Raw genomic sequence first — 13,253 nt, forward strand, 5'->3', positions numbered from 1 at the left:
CGCAATAAAAACATATAAACTTAGACTTAATTGTGTAGGAACGCTGTGCTTAAAAACAAAAACTTACAGAAATGTATACATGCACAAAAACGGAGAGACTAGAATAATGAACTCCCGTGTGCAATAACTCAGCTTCAGGCATAACTTTGTTTCACCTATACATCGCCATCCTCCCACCGTCACTGAGTTCTTTTAAAGCATTTCCAGATGTCATATCATTTTGATTCACAAATGTATCTCTAAAAAGAAAAGGGCTGTTTAAAAGCACAATCACGTCATCATCATCTTCCTTAATCTCCATCCCTGTCCAGATTTCTCTGATTGGCTCACAAGTGTCTTTTTACTGTTGACTTACTTAAATCAGTATCCAAAGACGGCATTGGGTTCATAGCTCTTAAATACCTTTTAATCTGTTATGGCTCCCCTTTCCTATTTTCCTTGCTGTTTGTTTATTGATGAGGCTGAATGGTACTGAACGCTATTTGGGTCCACTTGCCTGCGCACAGTAAAGGCAATTTGCTGCCACCAGTTGCGGTGAAAAAAAGTTCAGCGTTTCTTGCAGGTGCCAAACAAGCAGTGTGGGCAGCTAATGCTCAAAAGACCTGAAGTTCTTGTTTGGCACCCGCAATAAAAGCTGCACTTTCTTTCACTGCAAGCCAGTGTCAGTAGATTGGCCTTACTGTGCGTGGGTGAGTGGACCCAAATTTGGGTGAGTGGACCCATCATCTCGGCCCCCCGCGTGCCTGCATGCCTTGCTTACAGCCGCCCTTTGAGCCAAATTCCCAAAGGAAGACAGGCACAAACTCACCTCCCACCCAACGCGGCGCCCCCATCGTCACTGTCCCCGCCCCCAGGAGAGGGGACCGGACCTCCCGTCACTTCTGGGCGGTCTTCCCGGTCCTGCAGACCATGGGAATAAGGCCGGCCATTCCCGTCGCATCCTACGCGACCAGGGACGAGCAAGGAGGAGAAAACAAAAGCGTGCGGTGGATAAACACGCGGGCACGTTTCCATCAGAAGCAGGACGAGGCGCGGCTGTCACAGCCGTCACTCCACGACCCTCCTCCATGAACCCGTCCACGCTCCCTGGGCCCCCGAGCAGCTGCTGGGAGTTCGTGGCCTGGTGGGTGACCCAAACCTTTGCTTCTGCCGGGTCTGAGCCTCAGCCGTCGGGCCCGAGGGCATCGGTGTGGCAGTCCACCAGCCTGGAGGATGAAGAGGACCTGGGTTCTCCGGCTCCTCACGCTGGACAGTCGGGCACTGCCACCCCTGCTTTGGGCCTGAAGAGTCCCAAGTGGCCAGGCCACAGCCTCCACCGACAGCCCCAGGAAGCCTCACTGCGTGCCCGCGAGGAAGCTCTCTTCCTCTCGGGACTGAGCCCTCTAGAACCGAGAGTCACAGGACAAGAAGCACAGATTCTGCGGGGCATCAGGAGAGGTAATAGGGAGAGGGGCCACCCCATTCGCACCCCTTGATTCCAGATCCAGCAATCCTGGAGCAAGAGCACCACTGGTTGCGGAGCCCAGACCGTGTCCCGGGAGACATCGCCCCCGCCCTGGCCCGCACGGGGTTGCCACCTAGCCGGCACAGTAACTGAGTCTTCCAAAGGCCGTCAAGCACACCTCGTAGACTGCCCAAAGCATGCAGCCCTGACAACACCAGATGGGGCTGGGGATGCGGAATGACAGGAGCTCTCGTTCACGCCAGTGGGAATTCAGAATGGTGCAGCCTCTTTGGAAGATGGTTTGATTATTTCTTACAAAACTAAGCATCCGCTTACCATACGCTCCAGGAGCACACTCCCTGGTACCTACCCAAAGGAGCTAAAACCCATGTCCACACAAAAGCCTGCACAGGGATGTTTACAGCAGCTGTATTCATAGTTGCCAAAACTTGGAAGCAACCAAGATGTCCTTCAGCAGGTGACGGATAAATAAACGGTGTCCCACACAGACAATGGAATGTGATTCAGCACTAAGTGAAATCAGCTATCAAACCACGAAAAGACACAGAGGAACCTGAAATGCATTTAACTAAGTGAAAGAAGCCAATCAGAAAAGGCCTCATGATGCCACCTCTATGACACTCTGGAAAAGGCAGAACTATGGAGACAGTAAGAGGATCGGTAGCTGCCAGGGGGCAAAGGGGCAGAGGGTTGGGTAGGCAGAGCACGGGATTTTTAGGGCAGTGAAAGCACCCCGTATGCTATTCAACATGCATGTCCTATACGTATTCTGTGAAACTCACACCTCGGTGTGCGCTTGAGTGATGGTAGGCGCTACTGTACTTTAATTGCAGGGTCTGCATGTCCACCGCTATTGTATAGGAACATGACTGGTATTAGGATGTTGTTATGTTCTCCGACCTCGCTGAACTCACTGGCTTTTGTGTAGGTTCTGTAGGAGTTTCTCCCTAGGTCATCGTGCTGCCTAGGGAGAAAGTAGACAGTTCCACTTCTGGTCTTCCCACCTGCATGCTCTTCTTTCTCTTGCCCTGTCACGCCGAGCAGACCCTCCAGCACAAGGCTGAATAGAAGTGGCGACAGTGGGTATCTTTCCTTTTTCCTCATCGAGAGGGAAAACATTCCGTCTTTTGCCATTTAAGTATGATGTGAAGTGTGGTAATTTCATGTACGCCCTTTATCAGGTTGAGGAACTTGCCCTCCATGCTTGGTTTGCCGAATTTTTATCGGGAATGGATGTTAGATTTGCCAGCCACTTTTTTGTTTTCATTTTTGAGGTAATCATATGGGTTTTCACTTTGCTCTATGAATATAGTAATTTACATTGGTTGATTTTCCAATGTAAACAAAACTTGCATCCCTGGAATAAACACCACTTGGTTACGATGAGTTATTCCTTTTAAGAAATCTTGTTGGATTCAATTTGCTAAGCTTTTGTTAAGAATGTGTGCCTATCTGTTCATGTCCAATATTGCTTTGTAGTTTTAATTTCTTGTAATGTCTCTATTCTCTATCTGGTTTTGCTATCCAGCCCTGCTGGTTCCACCAAATGCATATATTTGTACAGCGGTGTCATGTCCGACGCTTGCCCACATTCCTTGAGGCTCACACGGATGCTGTGCTTGGGTCTCTGGCCGTTAGTCCGGAGCCACTAAACTGACTTTGCCACCCACTGGGGGTCTCCCCCTGCACGATGGCCTGTCCACAGAGCAGCTCCTCCTGTTCTCGAAAGCCAGCCCTTCGCATCGGTCCATGATGCTGTTTACTTATTCATTGATTCATTGTTCTGCATGTTTAGTTCTTAGCTCAGGGGAGCCCAGGTGGGGCCTTTCTCCCGCCCTGACCTGCTCCGCCGGGCTCTGCCTGACCCTACAGCCAGGGTCCTCAGCTAAGGAGGGCTACCCCTGGAGGGCTACACCAGAACCACTTGGAGCCACGTTTAGAGTTTGAAAAAAACATGTTTTATATTTTCTTCACATTTTATTTATAAAATAAGTCCCACTAAAGCCAGATCATTCTCACGTTTCATGTCTAAATAAAAGAGGGCTCAAAAACTGTTATCTGCAAGGGATCCGCCCAAATCAAGAAACACAGAAAACAATGTAGGTGCCAAAGGTCTTTATTTCCAATAAGCGAAAAACCAAGTCGCACATAATCTTGATTTTATTTTCTTTTGGAAACATTGTAAATTTCACCATACTGCGTGATTTTGCTGCTCAAAGTGGGGTCAACTGATCAGCTGCACACACGTCAGCTGGGGCCTCCTTAGAAAGGTGGCATTCCGGGTCCCACCTAGGCCTGCTGAATTAGAATCTGCTTTTAAACAAGATCCCCAGGGCGAGCCTGTGCACATTACGGTCTGTGTTGATGTCACGCTTAGAATCTTCTCAAAGATTTTATCGATATCATTCTATATATTTAGTAGTTGTATAATTTTCTTTTTAAATGTAGGTATTTCGATGACCTGAAACTACTTTTTATGTTAGGTGTGAGAAAAAGTGCTCTTTTCCCCCCCCCCACACCTGATACCTTTTCTTGAGTAAGTGGTCCATCGTTATCCTACTGGGGACATATTAAGTCGACAAAAAGAAAAGCAAATTTATATATATTTTGTCTTTTTACTTTTTTTTTTGTGAAAGTTTTTTGGCTGTGCCACGTGGCACGTGAGATCTTCGTTCCCCTACCAGGGATTGAACCTGCACCCCCTGCAGCGGAAGCACGGTCCTCCAGGGAAGTGCAGGATGATCTTACATTGTTCAAAGAAAAGATACTGCAGAAGAAATGAATAGCACTCCATAGATGTCTGAGCTCTGACAGAATGAGCGATTCAGAGCCTGATGGAAGAAAACTGTGCCTAAATCACAGGCCTTTCTTTAAAGCACGTGGTTCCCATACAGAAAACAGCCAGTGGTTGAGATGGGGGTAAGGGTGAGAGGTGGGTACAGTCATCATTTTGAGCCTGCAAAAATAATTCTTCTACAGACCACCTCTTCTATGCTACCATTTATAGGACGTACCCAGGGTTGGCAAACCCATAGGGACAAAAAGAAGGTTAGTGTTTAGGGAGTGCTAATGGGTATGGGATTCTTTGGGGTGATGAAAATGTTCGAAAACTGGTTGTGGTGATGGCATGTGAACACACTACCACTGAAGAGCGCACTTTAAAAGGATGAACCCACATGGCACGTGCATTCCAGCTCATCAGTGGCCAGTGTTTGTCCAGTGCATTGATTACACGAGCCCTGCCGGTTCTAGGAGGAACCGTGCACCACGTGTATTGATTTACCTGCCTGAGTTTTCACCTCCGTACAGCCTGCCTTGTCACACCTGTATTTGGGGCCGCTGTCTCAGCTGTCTACTGTTCGGGCTTACTGCAGGCCTCGTGTCCCGAGAAGGGGGGGACCGCAGGGCACCCCGTGGATACGTGGACTGGTGGTGAAGCGTTACCTAGAGAGGTGTCTCTTGCGTGCGCCCTGATACCCGGCCAGGCCCCGGGCGGCCCCGCGGACACTCGACCCAGGTGTGTCTGACCCTCGGACACTGGACTCGGGCGTCTGGCCCCTTGGACATTGGGATCCGGGCGGCCCGGCCCTGCGGACACTCGACCCGGGTGGTCTGGCCCCTCAGGCACTGGACTTGGACGGCCTGGACCCGCGCGCCGCGCCCCCGCCAGCAGAACGCCGCGCCCCCTACATGTGCGCGCAGCTCGGGACGGGGCGCCGCGGCGGGGGCGGGGCGGGCGGTGGGTGTGGGCCGCCCTCGGGGTGGGGCCTCCGGGCGGGGTGGGGCCTCCGGGCGGGGCGGGGCGGGGCGGGGCGAGGTGGGGCCGGGGAGGGTCCGCCATTGCGGGCGGGCGGCGCAGGCCCGCCGCGGCCGTCGGTGTCTGCGTACCCGGCCGCCCGGCCTGGCCCGGCCTGACCCAGCCGGCCCGCCCGCGCGCCACACGCCTTTGGCGCAGGCCTGTCGGGCCCCGGGCAGCAGGAGGCGCCGCAGGCGGGCGGGCCGGCGGGCCCCGAGGGCGCGGACGCGGCGCTCGGCGAGGCGGGGCTGAGTTTCTGGACCAGCGACCTGAGCCTTGTGGAGATGACGGAGATCGAGTACATGCAGCTGCAGCACATCCTCTACTCGCACATGGAGGCGGCGGCGGCCGCCGGCGAGCCTGAGACGCGCGTCAACTCTTGCTTCCTGGCGGCGGCGGCGCCGGGCGCAGCGGCGGGGGGCTTCGCTGCGGCCGTGGGCGCGGCGGCGGGGTCGCGCCGCCCGTGTACCCGGTGCTGTGCCGCCTGCGCTGGCCGATGGTGGCTTCGCGGGCGCCAACCAGTGCCTGGGCCACATCGACTTCCAGGAGCTGCGCATGATGCTGCTGAGCGAGGCGGGCGCGCCCCGCGCCGCCGAGAAGACGCCGGGCGCCGACGGGCCGGGCGCCGGCGCACCCCGGCCCAAGGCGCCCGACGGCGCCGGCAAGGAGAACGTGGAGGGCGCGACCGAGGTGCGGGCCAAGTCGGCGGTGCGCGTCCGCCTGGAGGACGGCTTCAACAGCATAGCAGCCGAGCCCCCGCCAGCCCCGCGCGGTGCGGATCCCCCCGAGCCTGGCATGGCGCTCAACCAGTGGGTGCATCCCCCAGGGAGCGAGCCCGGCTGGATCAGGGTGTAGACCAGGGTCCTGTGCAGAGAAGCACCAGCCTCGGTCTGGATGTAGACCAGGGTTTTCTGCAGAGGCCAGCGGCGTCACTGCAGCTTGCATCTTAACAGGGAGCAGACCTCAGTGGGTCTGGAGGCTGAGCTGAAAGTTTGTGTGCTCTGTGCAGGCACAGCAAGCAGATATCAAGTGCACAGCCTGCAGCATTACCTTTGCGGCGTGCGCTCTGCGTGTGCATGTGGAAGAGAGAGGAGTTGAGGTGAGTGCACACATGTTCCTGAGGAAGAAAGGTTTTGTCCCCAAATCGCCCACCTAAATGTCAGGAGAGACCTCTGCTTCCCGGTCTGTTGACTCAGGTTGAGGCTGACCTGATCTTGCACAGATGCATCCCCTGGGAGGACAGACGTCATGTTGTGAGGCTTTGAGTGTAAAATGCAGCTTCATCCTTGAGCCAGACTGCCAGCCCATAAGTGATCTCGCAGCAACAACTATCGGAGAGGAGTAGCCTGTCTGCTAGGGTGTCTCCTCAGCTTTCTGTGTGTCCCCACCCTGTAGTTTTCCCCATTTTGCCCATAGTCGTCAGATTTTGGAGGATGGCCAAAAAAAAGCAGAGATGGGTGTCAGAAGTGTAATGGGAAGGGAGGTGTAACTAAAAGATGACACACAGCCACACCTTCCAATGTGAGGAAGAAAGTTTGAACTTGTCCCCTACAACACTAGCTGATAATTGTTTTGTAGAGATTTCCGTGATGGGGGGCATTCATGGTAACAGCTTCGAGTTCCTATCCAGAAAATCAAGTGTTAGTGATTGTGGTGTTTCAGGAAACTTACCTGCCACATACTCTTCATGTGCTTCTGGGTTTCTCTTGTCTTGGCAGTTTGGTAACTCTTACTCGCCATCCCTCCGAATTAATGAATGTTCCACTTCATCAGCCACAAAAGAACTGTAGAACATTAGTGAACAACAAAACCGCTGCTGCAGCTACTGCTCTTCAATCTACAGGCCCTCTGTTTACTGCAAAGAGTTGCTCTACTAGTGGAAATTGTAATCTTTCACAAACACAGGTAGGGAGAAAGATTTGCGAAGCTTTGCTCTTTTGTGTTAAATGGAGAAATTGTATTTTAGTTAGGTCCCAAGGATGTTTCTTTCTTTCATTGAGCTCGATAACTTGTTAAAATCGAGAGTATTTATGTGGTTCGGGGATATTTAAAAATCCGTCGTGCACCTAAAGTTCTTCAAGTTCATGTGAATAACTTTGACGTTACTTCTATTTAAGTGCCTTTTATTTGTGCGTAGAGAGGAGATTGTCACCTGTTGATAACGTTGCTGTTGCTTCATTGTTTTCCAGAGTTCTAGTAACTCACGTTGTGTACTTGAAGCTACCAAGCATCAGGATATTGGATTGCCGAGAGCATTTTCTTTCTGTTATCAGAAGTAAATTGAATCCACTAAACAGACTTTGGGTAGTAGAAACAAAGCTTTGCCTGAGCAGGTTCGGATTAAAGTAGGAGGTAAGCGATAAAACAGAAGCTGGCAGGTGCTTTCTCCTCCTGCCTGATGTCTCTGTCCCCCCCTTTTTTTTTGGCCACGGGTGTGGGAGGGGAGAGCGGTGGTTTATAAACCAATGAAAGGATCTGGGAAGCCTGCTTGCATCTTAGGAATCCTTCTGTCCCTCTGCCCAGTCACCTCACTTGGAACATCCTTGCGAATTTTGAACATCACTTTTATCCTTGGCCTGGAAACGTTGAGTTTAGGGGCTGCTTTTTCTTAACAGTAACCTCCTTAAACAGAAACATGATAGACTTAGGTACATTTTCGATACTGACTGCAAATTTAGGGTTTTTTTTTTTTTTCTCTCTTATTTCATACTTCATGAGTGAGGCAGGAGTCTGAAATCCGCTCAGAGCTTTAGGGGACCATCTGCAGATGGGCAAAGGATTGAGTTGGGAGCAAGAGGCCATAAGGTGATACAGAAAGTCTTAGAAAGAAAGAAACTTCTGAAGGCAAACTTTGCTTACCCCTGATGTTAACCCTCAATCCGTTTTTCCCGGAAAACATTCTTTTTCGAGTTATCCAACAATAACACAGCTTACACTCAGCTTTTCAAGAGCTGATAAAGACAGGGTAGGGATGGAGCTCTCCTTCTTTCTCCCACGCCAGTGATTAATTTTCCATTGTTCTTACGACATTGCTCGTGAAAGTATATGTGAGCATTTGTAAGGTATAAAGGTTAAAATTAAAGTAGTCCCTGTACTGACTACTCAGCTGAGGAACCAAAATATTACCAATACTTGTGAATTCCTCTCTATGTCTTTTGAAAAGCTATCACCATTCTGAAATGTGTGTTAAGTGATTCTTTCACCGTAGAGGGTTTGGCTTTGTACGGTACCTCGGGAATGCACATCACCACAGGTACTTATTAGACGCCTGCTGTACTGTGATAGAAATTTGACATAGTTCTGTAGCACAGGTCAAAGCTATGACGTGATTACTCCTTTTGTGGGGGGAATCTCACTTGTAAGGTGAGGGCGTGTTTAATCCTAAACCACTTAGGTTCAGTCCTCTTCTGAGCATTGCAGTTAGAATATCAGTTGTCATCTTAGAATAATTGCATCTCAAGAAAATCTTTTGGAGAAAATATTTCTAGGTTTGTTTTTTTTTTTCCCATTCTGAGTATCAGAAAAATCAAACAACTTCTTGTTTTTTTTATTCATAGATGACAGTTAAAATGGCTCTTGATTTAAAAGGGGGACTTTTGATTGTATTGCTGTATAAGCTGTATTGATTACATAATACCTGGGGTGTTTTTTTTTTTTGCGGTACGTGGGCCTCTCACTGTTGTGGCCTCTCCCGTTGCGGCACACAGGCTCCGGACTCGCAGGCTCATTGGCCATGGCTCAAGTGCCCGGCCGCTCCACGGCACGTGGGATCTTCCCGGACCGCGGCATGAACCCGTGTCCCCTGCATCAGCAGGCGGACTCTCAGCCACTGCGCCACCAGGAAAGCCCTCTGGGGTGTTTTAATTTAGTTTATGTTCAGTTGTATAGTTTGAAACCTAGAGCCTTGTGCCGGATGTTTCTATGGAATTTTGGAGCGCTTCTTGTTTGGTTCTGTGTGCTCCTTACCCATTCATGTTTATATCTTGGATCGAAAATACCAAAAGATATATTCAGCATTCACGAGGGTAAGTTTAGAAGAACCGAACAATTAAAATACCACTTTTTCCTTCTTTTGCAAAGAAGAAGCGCTATGTAAACAAGCAAGAAATAAGAGGAGTCGGAGTAGGATACATCAGTTGGACACAAACATAGAACGAAGAACCCTTGGAGAGCTCCGGAATGTGGGTGAAGGCTCCACAGCAGCGCAGGGTGCTTGGCCGTCGGTGGAGTCGCCCCAGGCCGCCCTCGGGGAGCAGAGGCAGAGCGGGCCCCCGCGGGGCAGGTCCCAGTGGAGGGAGAGGCACAACCGCATGGAAAGAGATAGAAGGTAATGCGTGCTGTCGGTGGTATACAGTTGTCCTAGACGCCAAGCTGATGAGAGTCAGTGCTGGTAACAGGCACCTTTTTGTAGAAAACAATGGTGCAGGCACTTCTGTGTTCAAGGGAGGGAAAGCTGGCAAGAGTCAGTGGTCACCTTGCTTTGCTAGGTGGATGGGGGTAGCCAAGACCACCCCCAGGTTTGAAGATTCGTTAAGAGGACTCATGGCTTTGATTTATTTTGGGCAAAGAACCCAGCAAAGTCAGCAGAGGCGCATGGGGAGAGGTCTAGGGGCCCCAGGCGCCAGCTCCCCAGAACACCTCTCAGTGGAGCCACTCAGGATGCCTGTCACCCCCCAGCACTGGTGACATGTTCCCGGACAGCAAAGCTCCTTAGAGACTCGGGGCCATGGATCCTACTGGGGGCTGGTTGTGGGGGGTATTCCCTAGGTGGCACGCGGCCAAATCCCAGACGCCCAGAAGGAAAGCTGGTGTTTAGCATAAGCCAGTGACCAATGGTGGTGGGAACCCCCCCGAAATCTAAGTTCCCAGGTGCTGGCCGGGGCCCCCTTCCTGGGAGGGAGTCCGCCTGCACACTGGGTTACTCCGTTTTGCTTGGTTCTTTTAAGGATATTGAAGAAGGAGGAAGTTACAGCTTATATAAGTTGTTTTATCTGTGGATTTTATTTGTGCTGTTCTGTGTAGAAGCAACAGGTGGTTACTTTTTCTGTTATAGCTGGGTACGGGATGATTCCCTAACATAGAGTTAATTAACTTAGTCATTTATTGAGTACTTTGTACCGGTTTCTGTTTTAGGCTCAGGAAATAGAGCATTGAGCAAGACAAATATTCATCTCTGAACCTACAGTGTGGAGCGGTGGAAATTTATTTCTTTAAAGGGATATATTAAAGCTAGGCATCTAGATCCCTTTCCTAAGGGTGTGTCCGCACATACACGCCAAGTGATGGGCATCACTGAACTCACCGTGAATCATAATGGGCATGGTTTATATTTATTTAATAAACACTTGCTGAGCACCTACCGTCTGAAGAAAAGCCTTATATGTACTACGTGTTGACGGTAAAAGTTTAAATTCTTGCTCTGCTCTTCTCTAGTTTAACAACTTCCTACACATTCTTTACCTCTCCACCTGAGTCTCTCGTCTGTAAGATAGGTATATTACCTAGTGCGTAGATGGGACACAGGAAGTAAAGGAGCTGAAATGTAGTGTCTGGCCCAGTGCCTGCAGTTACAGAGCATCTAGTGAATTCCTGCTGTTGTTGTTACCTTAGAAAGTTGCTCTAAAGTTCTGAGCGTACAGGTGGGGAAATAGAAACAAGGGCCGTATTATCTGAAGGTAATACGTAAAAGTTAAAGATGGTCTAAGACTCCAGTTGTGATGTAAATCATCCCTAAAAAGACCAGGTTTGGGGATATTAACCGGCTGGTAGCCTGTGGTCCTTTATGAACCGGGACCCCTGGAGGATCAAAGCTGTGAATCCTAGCTTCTGTGACTTTCTTGGCACCTGGAGGGCAGGTGAGTGAAAGAATGTCCTGCCCAGAAGAAACGCACACACAATTTTGCTTCCAGTTTCAGGGGGTTTGGGTCCATCCTTGGTCTAGAGACTTGGACCTGGTCCTTGCTCCTGGCCCAGGAGAAGTAAACAGGAAACTTTCCAGGGAGCGCAACTGGGCTTAGTGGGCCACTGAAGTGGGGCTGGCCGCTGTAGATGAGGCCTTAGTGAAGAGCGTCCGGGTTTTGCTGCTGGTCCTGGCTGTCGTGTAGTCGCTGCCATTGACCGCAGCACGGGCCTGGTTAGAGAACCGAGCTGAGGCTGGCACTGTAAACGTGGAACCTTTTGCAAAAGAGCCTTCCGTATCTAGATCCTGGGGCAGCGGCCGGCCGAGCGCCCCAGGCCGCCTGGAGTGAGGCCCCTGGGGCTGAGTGCTAAGAGTTTGTCTTCTCCGTTTCCCTTTTCTGTGCCTATGGGCATTTCCATCTTGTGTATTTCGTAAGTTCGTCAAGTTCCTTATTTTCCTTGTATATTTAGTTGCCTTTGAAAGCGATCCCTGTGTGCAGTTTGTGCTGATTGGATCATTTCTGGTTATTTATAGTGTGGTTACTCTTTAACATTAATTTTTAGCGATAGACTTGGTTTATTGTAAAAAAATAAAGCTTTTCTTTTTAAAACAATGATTTAATGGTTGGCTGTGTGTACGTAATAGTGGTAAACTCTTATTTATATGATTCCTTCAAATATGCTGAAGGTGTTTACAGCAATAAAAAAACTTAACTGTCACTATCTCTACTCAAAGATTAAATGGGTTAAAAACTTCCGGCCATTAATTTTTATGTGTCTTAGGCTTCCTGAATATTTGTGAAATTTAGTTACATTGAAGTTGTAGATTGTTTCTGGGTCGGATTACAAGACCCATCAGGAAACAGGCTGAAGTGACGTCAGTAGCAATTTGGGGGGGAATTAGAATGTAGGTAGCTTAAACCCTTGTGTCCTTCCTGTTTCCTTAGTGACTTTCCCCCTCTTCCTTGCATGAACATTTTGAAAGATGTGATACACAAAAGTCTTCCGTGATTTTCCTAAATTATTTCAGTACACATGTCATCCCACAGGTCTGTTCCGACTCTACCCAGGCTTGTGTCCCAGACACTGGGGGCACCTTGAATAAGACAGAGACCCCGTGGGCTGGAGGGAAGCGGCTAAGAGGTCGAGGGTGAATGGACCACCTCCATCCCGGTGTGGGGTCTGGTTGACAGGCTGCAAAGATGGCTCTCCCTGCTGTGCAAAAGGGAGACGGGACTCCAGGAGGAGAGGTTGGGGGTGGGCAGGAGTGGAGAGACAGAGCCTGGTCAGAGGCCGCAGCCGCTCTGCTGAGACTGGCCAGGGCCCGCGGTGCTGGATGTAGGGCTGCTGGGCAGAGGAAGTGGGGATCACGGAGGGGCGTGTGGCTGGAGCAGGGGGGCGGGTGGCGCCGTTTCCTGAGATGGGAAGACGTGTGGACGAGCAGGATGGGGTGGGGCGGAATCCACGTTCTGTGTCCGACGGGCTAGGATTTCAGTGCCCAGGAGGCGTCAGGTGGAGAAGTTGAGAATGAGTAAACGAGTCTGCTAGCAGGTGGTTCGCTTTGTTTTATTTTTCTAATGAGCACAGAGTTCACTGAACACCTGCCCTCCCCTCACCTAGTCTGAGCCGTCAACATTTACCATGTTTAACACACACGTGCACGCGCACAGCACAGTTTCAAAGACAATGACAGATGCCATGACCCGTCACCTCTAAATATTTACGCCTGCGTCGCCCACGTAACGCCAGTGCCGTTTTCACACCTCACAAGGTCGATAGTCATTGTCTCGTACCATCTACTACCCAGTCCGTATTCCCATGTCCCCCAGATGTTCTAAAGGTGACTTTTATGGCTGCGTGTTTTTCCAAACCAGCACCCAGCCATGCTCCTGTGTTGCCTTCAGTGACGTTTTTCTGTCTCTAAGCTATAGCAGTCCTTCCTACCCCACAGTTTCTACTACGGCACTGAGATTGTGAAGAGATTGGGCCAGACAGGTGCCTGTAGAACCCAGGATTTAGATGATTCGTTGTATTTATTTATGGTAATTAAAATTTTTATAGAATTTTAAACTTGCAGGAAAATTCCAAGATGAG

General features: G+C 50.2%; 1 pseudogene across 1 annotated transcript; it reads left to right on the forward strand.

The window, feature by feature from the left end:
• Nucleotides 1–1,067: 1,067 nt before the first annotated feature.
• Nucleotides 1,068–9,592, forward strand: LOC309805981 (transcription factor-like 5 protein; annotated as a pseudogene). The gene is made up of 7 exons: nt 1,068–1,437; nt 1,482–1,589; nt 4,983–5,204; nt 5,421–6,070; nt 6,980–7,166; nt 7,451–7,613; nt 9,342–9,592. The product of its transcript is annotated as a transcription factor-like 5 protein (transcript).
• The last annotated feature ends 3,661 nt before the right edge of the window (nt 9,593–13,253 follow it).

Source organism: Mesoplodon mirus (assembly GCF_964341445.2).
Source record: "Mesoplodon mirus genome assembly, chromosome: 6".
Classification (NCBI taxonomy): domain Eukaryota; kingdom Metazoa; phylum Chordata; class Mammalia; order Artiodactyla; family Ziphiidae; genus Mesoplodon; species Mesoplodon mirus.